This window comes from Lathyrus oleraceus, chromosome 7 (genome assembly GCF_024323335.1).
Source record: "Lathyrus oleraceus cultivar Zhongwan6 chromosome 7, CAAS_Psat_ZW6_1.0, whole genome shotgun sequence".
Classification (NCBI taxonomy): domain Eukaryota; kingdom Viridiplantae; phylum Streptophyta; class Magnoliopsida; order Fabales; family Fabaceae; genus Lathyrus; species Lathyrus oleraceus.
The window spans coordinates 353541345-353550681 of record NC_066585.1 but is presented as its reverse complement, the minus strand read 5'-3'; the positions used below and the strand labels follow the sequence as shown (position 1 = coordinate 353550681).

At 33.1% G+C, this 9337-nt stretch overlaps 1 long non-coding RNA gene across 1 annotated transcript; it reads left to right on the top strand.

Annotated features, from left to right (window-relative positions):
• Window positions 1–517, top strand: LOC127106188 (uncharacterized). The gene is made up of 2 exons (XR_007795306.1): window positions 1–137; window positions 219–517. It is a non-coding gene; the product is annotated as an uncharacterized LOC127106188 (long non-coding RNA).
• The last annotated feature ends 8820 nt before the right edge of the window (window positions 518–9337 follow it).

The window sequence follows — 9337 nt, the reverse complement described above, 5'->3', positions numbered from 1 at the left end:
TTGTGAAATGCAGTAGTAAGAGAAATGGATTGTAACAAGTGCTCTCTTATTTGGTTTTGTTTTGTTCTTGTGTATCATGAGTTTCTCAACTAAGGCAATAGCAAGGAACATTGCTGGTGCTTCTGAAGCGTATGCAGGTAAGCGAACCTGCATTAACTAATTATCTCAAACAAATATGTGTAAATTAATTTGTGTTTCTTATATTTGTTAATTTGTAGTTTCAGAAGAAGTGGGTGATAATAGAAAACTACTTGACTCAGATCAGCGATGTAAGAGAGGAAGAATTGCGCTTGAAGTGCGTGAGAAGGCAGCAAATGTTCCACGTTGCCACAATTATCTTTGATAGGGAAGTCTTGTGTTGTGTTGTGTTACACATTATTCATGGATGAAGTACATAAATAAAAGACCTCTTAATTCTACGGTACTATTTTTCATTGGTTTTCTTTATAATAAATTCATGTAATTTTTCGTTAACAATTTTTCTGTAATTATATTTTTTAAAATAACTAATTATGTCATTTTTTATGACTCGTTTACCATAACTTTGTATTTAATTTTACAATTATAAATTGCATGTATTAAAATTGAGATGTAACTACAAAAGATATTCAAAATCATTAAAGAGAAAAGTAAACAGGGAAATGCAATAAAAACATCTAAAAAAAACAACCCAAAAAATAGGGCAAAAAGAAAAAGAAAAAAAAAAGACACAATCAATCCAATAAGGATTTCCTAGCCAAAAAGACTAGGCAGCTAGACAAAGTTTATTTAATTAGGGAAAGAAATGGCTCAAATATCCTATAACATATCTAAGAACCACTTAAGTAAAAATAAATAAATTAAAATACTCTTTTTATCTTGTATGTTTATGTTTAGTCTCTTAATTTTTAAAAGAATCGATGTAATCCGTCTATAAGCCAAATTTCATGCATGTGAGGATAAAGGGATTATAAGCCAACATGTGAGCTATTTATCTATTATGAATTCATTCCAAATATATATATATATATATATATATATATATATATATATATATATATATATATATATATATATATATATATATATATATATATATATATATATATATATATATATATATATATATATATATATTTCAGGAAGTTTAAAGATCTGCTTGTCACATATTTCCAACTTCTTCATGAGTGAATTGGATGAGTCTAAGATGTCACAGTAAAACTTATTGCTTCTTTTGAAGATTGGTCATGCTAAATTACATGTTTTCAACAATGTTCTCCATGCACCACGACCATCCCACCAAGACCAGTTAAGGCTTTTTCAATTCATTGTCAATACAGACAACATTACTTAAGTTAAGCAAGATGAACAATCTGCAACTGTTAGTCAAATAAGAAAATGTTCAACCACATCACTATATTTACTCAATAACATCTTCGATCTAAGCAAGGTGAAATATAAGCTAAGGTTTTCCTTCAAGAATTGTTATGGAAAAACTGAATTTATTTCAAGAAAAACATAAATCAATTATTCCAATTGATAAAGCTAAAGTTGAACGAGTAAATTAAATTGAAGATAGATTCAGCTAAGAAAACAAAACCCCATTTTAAAAAATAAATAAAAATTTAAACTTTAGCTCAAAATTGATGTGAGCAAGTTTCTAAAACTAATCCTAAATCTCAAACAGAAAATCCATATCATAGTGTAAATTCAATAATTCCTTTAAACAAAGATTCAAAAGTATAGTATCAATCTCAGATTTTGAAATTCAATTAGAACCTAAAATTTGTAAACACGAAGAAGGAAAAGATGAAAAGGACACCGATTAAAAAAGCTCAACCGTTGAGTCAAGAAATTTACAATCATTGAATAAGTGTAGAATTTAAAAATCAACCGTTGATGTTTCCATTTTTTGATTTGGTTTGAAGCAGACAGAGAATTTGTAAAAGAAGATTGAAGAAACTAAGGAAAGAATTTGTAATAGATTGTAGAAGGTTGAAGAAAGTTGAAAGTCTTGTAATAGATGGTAAAAGAAACCTAGGTTGAAGGTGGAAGAAACCCAGGAAAAAGGGAGAATTTGTTTTGCGTTTTTGAAAAAAAATATTTATTAGGTGACATACATGTGGCTTCCATCTTGACAAAATAAATGACATCTAATGATATTTTATTGACTTTATCTAACAAAGTTAATAGAAAGGACTAACGTGAAGCATTTTGTATAATTGTGGGATTAAAATGGTTATTTTTAAAGTTAAGGGACCAAAATGGACCTTGAGGTATAAATAAGGGACAAAGAATGGTATTTTGCCCAAAAAAATTAATTCATCAATTACTCAATACCCACAATCTTATTATTAGGAAATTTCTTATCACATATCTGGACGCACCTTGTCTTAAGTCAAAATGCTAACTGATCTGAAGATGCATCTCTGAAATATTTTAAAACACACCTCATGCATCTATCTTTGAAAGATTCGTTTTAAACATTTATTGATCCGGAGATGCATATCCATTTAGGGTTTCTGCAAATGCATCTCTGTAATCTATCAAAAGAGCGCAAGTAGAGTTAGTTTTATGGTTACTCAAATGAAAATGATGATTCATAAATATTAAGGCTCCTGTTATGTGATGATCATTAAACCATACAACCGATATGTAAAAAATGACATATATAAATCTAGATGGTCAAAATAAGTCATCAGTGGATACACAATAAAGTCGAAATACACAATATAATAAAAATAAGTCGAACTAAAATACAATCGATAATAAATCTAAAGTACAAATACTATATACTACTGTGTATGACGGACTAGAGCTCCTCGACCTCCCCTATCCCCCGTCCTCTGGCACTGTCTCTGATACATCAGGGCTCTCATGCCTCTGCCATAATGGCATCTAGGACATCCCTTACCTCAGAACCATCAGGAAAGATACATCTGTCAATGTCAATATGTGTAATCTCCACAATACGACGACATCTAAGAAACACATCATGAGCATGATCTAACAGTGCCTACTCCTCCTATAGTATCCCCTGATTTCCTGGCTTCGGTGGATCTCATAAAATAGTCCATACCATATATGGATGTGACTCCCTGAAGAACCACCTGATGTATTCGTCGACATAGCTCCAATCGCTCTAAACTATGGTACTCTGTGCCTCCTTCGGTACCAGATGACTATGATAATTATCAAACATGGCATCCATATCTCTACGTGTCATAACAGGGGGAGTAGAAATAACAGGGTATCTGGGAATAGTCTGGGTGTAGCCAAACTGTCGCATTACAAGCTTATGCAGGTGAGGAAATGCTATATATGAACCGCAAGCTAACCATCCATAGTATAACACTATGTCATCAAATGGTTGTGTCTCACAATGATCGAGATAGCTGTTAAAGTACATATCCTTGGCTACCAATAATTTGGACAAGATTAAACTTCACGACTTAGGGTAATAACTGATCATTATCAACTCTACAGTTGGGGTACAAAATACGATCAAACTTTAGTTTTGCTACTAGGGTAATAACTAATCATCCTCAATTTTACAATTGGGGACAAAATATGATCAACATCATTTCTGCGACTGGGGTACCAACCGATCATCATCAACTCTACGGTTAGATACAAAATGTATTCAACATCAGTATTACGACTGGGATAACAATTGAACATCATCAACTATGTGATTGGAGATACAATAAGATCAACATTAGTATTGTGACTACATTAACAATTCATCATCAATAACTCTGCGATTGGATACAAAATATGTTCAACATCAGTACTGCGACTGGGATAACAACTGAACATCATTAACTATGCGATTTGAGATATAATAATATCAACATCAGTACTGCGACTAGAATAACGATTGATCATCATCAACTCTATGGTTGGAAAACAAATAAATTGGGAAAACATTAGCGCAACAGCTAGAAAGCAAATGAATAACTGGACAAATCATCACCACAACGGCTGGAAAGATAACTTGATGACCTCAGCAAGATAACTTGATGACCTCAACATAATAACTAGAATAATAAATGACGGTTGGGGACAAAATATGATCAACATCAGTTCTGCGAATGGGGTAACAGCTGATCATCCTTAACTCTGTGGTTGGGGACAAAATATGATCAACATTAGTTCTACGACTAGGGTAACAATTAATCATCATCAATTCTACGGTTAGATACAAAATGTGTTCAACATCAATACTGTGATTGGGATAACAACTGAACATCATCAACTCTACGATTGGAGATACAATAAGATCAACATAAGAATTGTGACTTGAGTAATAATTCATCATCATCAACTATGTGGTTGGATACAAAATGTGTTCAACATCAGTACTACGATTGAAATAACAACTAAACATCATTAACTATGCGATTGGAGATAAAATAAGATCAACATCAGTACTGCGATGGGAATAACAATTGATCATCTTCAAATCTATGGTTAGAAAACAAATCAAATAGGCGAACATTAGCACAACGACTAGAAAGCAAATAAATGTCTGGAAAAGCCATCAACACGGCGGATGGAAAGATAACTTGATAACCTTAACACGACAACTGGAATGATAAATTATTGTTTCCCATGAGAAAGGCATAGGGAACTTGTAACGTAGCGAGAGGCCAATAGGCATTCCGAAAGGAATACTCTGAGAGAAACCGACTAGGGATATGAAATGGAAAGCGCAGTCGGTAAGGATGAAATGAGGTAAGATATTTTGAATTCCTGGAGATTTCTTGAAAAGGTTTGTGATGAGCAGACACATGGTAAACTGGTGGGTATTTGTAATGTGGAAACAATGTTAGTATAAGATATATGATCTTTTAAGAAAGAGATCATCTTCAACTCGGCGGTTGGTAAAGAATGTATGTTGGAAAAGAAATGATTGACGTCACTATGATGATTGGACTACCAAACATCAATACAGACAAGTATTGGAGGGTAGGAAAGATAAGGTCAACAAGAACGAGCGTTGGCAATCATTACGAACGAGTATTAAAAGATGAGATCAACATAGGCAAATGCTGGAAATAAATACGAACGAGTATTGAAAGATGAGATCTACACGGGCGAATGTTGGGGATAAAAATTAGTCAAAACAGTCGAGTGTTGGGGAAATAAGGTAAACACGAATGAGTGTTGGCAAGATAAGATCAACACAAACGAGTGTTGGAAACCGATTAACATAGAAGAGTGCTGGAAATTAATACAGATGAGTACTGGAAGAAATGGTCAACACGGGTGAGTTTTGGAAATCAATACGGACGAGGATTTAAAATGTAATATTAAACTGGAAGAGTGTTAGAAATCAATACGAACGAGTATTGAAAAGGTAAGATTAACATATACGAGTGTCGAAAATCAATGAACAACACGGTCGAGGTTGGATTTTGATTTTTTTTAATTACCAATAAATATTGGGCTTCGAAGATGTCAATAAAAATTAGACTCTGAGAGATACCAAGCAAGTTAGGCTTCCAAATGTGTTGTCACGCCGCGAAAAATACCTAAGTGCATCGCACGCTTGAAGATACAACAAAGTCGCCACCGAACTTTATTTATTCCTGAAGAAAATGGAAAATATCGATAAAACCCAAGGGGAAGTGAAAAATGATAAGGAAGTGGGTTATGCAAGGGGAAGGTATTAGCACCCCTCACATATGTCGTACTCAACGGGAACCATTTTGATTATCATATGTGCGAATGAGTGTTATTATCTAAAGGTTACTTGTAAAAGGGGGAAAAAGGTTTAATAATTAGTGTGATCATCAAGGATTTGGACCCTCGTGTCTACATATCCTAATAGTGCAATAAGGAAATCAGAGCTCCGTAGTTCGTGGTAAAAAATAAGGACTTGTTGATTGTTGTTAGTGAACAATTAACTTTCTTGTTCTAGCAGTTAAACATTGTTTGTATGCTCACGCATGGGAGACTTAAGCATTTGTTTGTTTGTGGTAGAATGAATGATCTTGGATCATATTTTAGCAGTTAAATGTTACTTGTATGCTCGCGCATGGGAGGCTTATGCGTTGTTCGTATTGCGGTAGAATGGAAGTAACATGTCCTTTGTGAAAGGTTTTTGAATGTTTCCCTAAGGCAAAAAAATAAATTTGATGGGTTGTGATTGATTTTAGATTTGAAAAAGTTTGTCTTGATATGAATTACACTAAAGTCTATGAATAGAAGAGAATACTTTGAATAACCGGGATCTACGTCCCGTATTCAAAGATACTCATAATAAGGATAGGAACAATCCCTCTCATTCTTTTCTGTGGCTTAAGGCTTGTGTCGTACAATTTCAAATCGTATTTTTAAGTGTTTTGAATTTAATTACAAAAATGATTTTAGTCTTAAATGGATAAGGAAAAGGGAAGAGGATGGAGTCCAACAGGGGTCAAGCCTTGATGTCCAGTCTATCTATAGTATCTATGGGGAGGAGGACTTGTCAATTTAGTTGATTCTCATTTCACTAAAGTCTATGAACACACGTGAATACTTTGAATAATTGTGACCTACGTCTTGTATTCAAAGATACTCAAGGCTTGTGGCACACAATGTGAATCATAACTGACAAGTGTTGAAGAACATTTTTGTTGTGCTTGATGTTCATATTCTTCATGGTCGTGTATGATGTCCTTAGCTTGTGTTGAAATCCAATGCAGCCAGTATCAGGGTATAGTTCTACCATGTGACCAAGAGGCTTATGGCCACTTGATTGGACAAGGGGAATTAGACATATGCCAAATGATTATTTGATCAAAACTAATTTTGGTCGGTCAACATATCGGGGATATGAATCAAGCACAAAGATTTTTATTAGATCTCGAATCCTAAAAAGATTAAGATGTTAATCATGCATTTTTTAACCTAAAGTTAACTAAACAACTAAAATTTTAACCAAAAATCTAATGTGAATCCAATTGGAAATTATCCTAAAATCTTAATTGGAAATTGTCCTAAAATCTTAATTGAAAATTATCCTAAATTTAATGATTAATTCTCTAAACGAGTGGTGTATTATTATTTTTTAAAATGGATTAAACATTAAATATCTAAAATCTAAGTATATTATTTTCTAAGATATTTTTTCATGTAAGAAAATAGAATGTAAAATAAGATTTTTACAAAGATATCAAAAGTAAGTAAAAAAGAACTAAAGGAAAAAGCCATAGAGAAAAGTGAAAAGGGAGGGGTGTAACATATAACATAAGTGTGTAAAAATGGACTAAAAGACATTGGGCATATTGGAGAGGCTCAACCTAATCCTCAATGTTGAATTAATAATATATGGGTTAGGCATGGTGGTGATGAGTGGTGTACGCAGCAAGACATTTGGGCCTTTAGGGCATTGAAGCCCAAGGCTTCTGGAACTTCAGAGGAAAGAGTATGCGCACAAAGGATGAAAATTTTACCTCGTACCCCTACATTTATTCCTATATCCCTATATTTTATAAAAAATACTAATTTTATCCTTATATATTTTAAATAATTTATTATTTTATTTTTTAAATTTATTTTGCATATCGGAAGACTTATAAAAGAGTTCCGGTAGTCATTTTTCAAGTATTTTTTTAACTTTTTTATATGTATTGGAAGAATTTGCAAAAGAGTTCCGATAGTCAATTTTTGTGTACCAGGAGACTTTGAAAAATAGTTCCGGTACTCATTTTTCAAGTATTTTTTTAACTTTTTTTGTGTATACCAAAAGACTTTGCAAAAAAGTTTCGGTAGTCAATTCTTTTGTACCACAAGACTTTGCAAAAGAGTTCTGGTAGTCATTTTTCGAGTATTTTTTTAAACTTTTTTGTGTGTACTAGAAGACTTTACAAAAGAGTTTCGGTAGTAAACTTTTGTGTACCGGAAGACTTTGCAAAAGAGTTCTGGTAGTCATTTTTCGAGTATTTTTTAAACTTTTTTTTGTACTGGAAGACTTTGCAAAAGAGTTCCGGTAGTCAATTTTTGTGTACCGGAAGACTTTGCAAAAGAGTTCCGGTAGTAATTTTTCAAATATTTTTTAATTTTTTTGTGTGTATAGGAAGACTTTGCAAAAGTCTTCCGGTAATCAATTTTTGTGTACAGAAGACTTTGCAAAAGAGTTTCGATAGTCATTTTTCAAATATTTTTTAACATTTTTTGTGTACTGGAAGATTTTGCAAAAGAGTTCCGATAATCAATTTTTATAATATTTTTTAATTTTTAATAAAGTATTTATATAAGGATATTTTGGTCAAAATAAATTTATTATAGGGGTAGGGGAGTAGATGATGGGTATGGGGTAAAATTTTCACAAAGGAGGAGGTAGGGAACAATTCGTTGGGCCTAAAAGCACAAAGCCCATATGAATTCACATGAGGGGGATTGGAGTCAAGGACATCTCAGCTCATTCTCCTTGCTTGCTCAATTTATTTTCAATCATTCACTCAAACGCGTAATAAATGTCTGCTTGAGTCAAAGACTCCGCCACGCTGAAAATCGCCTCTAGCGGCGACGGAGGTCCTAACACGTTTGTCCATACATCATTGTGCTTGCCTCTCACTCTTCGTTCACAATCCAACATTCGTTTTCCCTAATTTCTATCCTAACATCCATAACGAAGCGGAACAAATACTAACCCTAAGTAATGAATTCAAAAATTAAACGCAATGGAGGAATCAAAGCCTACCTACGAGGACGAGGATCTTCTCAGTAATTGCTGCAATAGAGATGATGAAGAAGGAGCGAAAATACTCAAGCACACAATCTAAATTCCAATTGTTCTTGTAGTGAATTCTTCTCCCTCTTCTTCTATAATCTTTTGTTAGTTTGTAGGTTCGGCTATGTTGTTCTTGTGGCTTATGCAGTTGTTGAACATGAGAGATACAGTGAGTTGATGAACCTCAGTGAGATTAAGAGAGTTTTGAGTTGATGAATCTCATTGAGATTGAGAGATTAGTGAGTTGATGAATCTTAGTGAGATTGAGAGATTTGTGAGTTGATGAATGGTTGTGCAATGATTGGTGATGATGATTCTTCCCATTGAGCAATAATTAGAGTTGAATTTATAGGGTGATGAGCAGAGTTATTAATAGCGGATAGCGAAGCGGAGCGGCCGACCCAAAAAACGGGATAGCGGGATAGTGGATAGCGGGATAAGTTTTTGTCCATATAATTATATAATAATTTATAAAAAATATGTCATATACTTAATGAAAATTCAAACTTAAAATCTTAAAATTCAAACATATAGAAGATTCACAACATCACATCTTAAAATTCAAAGTTCAAACTTAGAACTATTATATGAAAATTCAAACTTAAAATGTAAAAGATCATCATCAAAATGTATTCT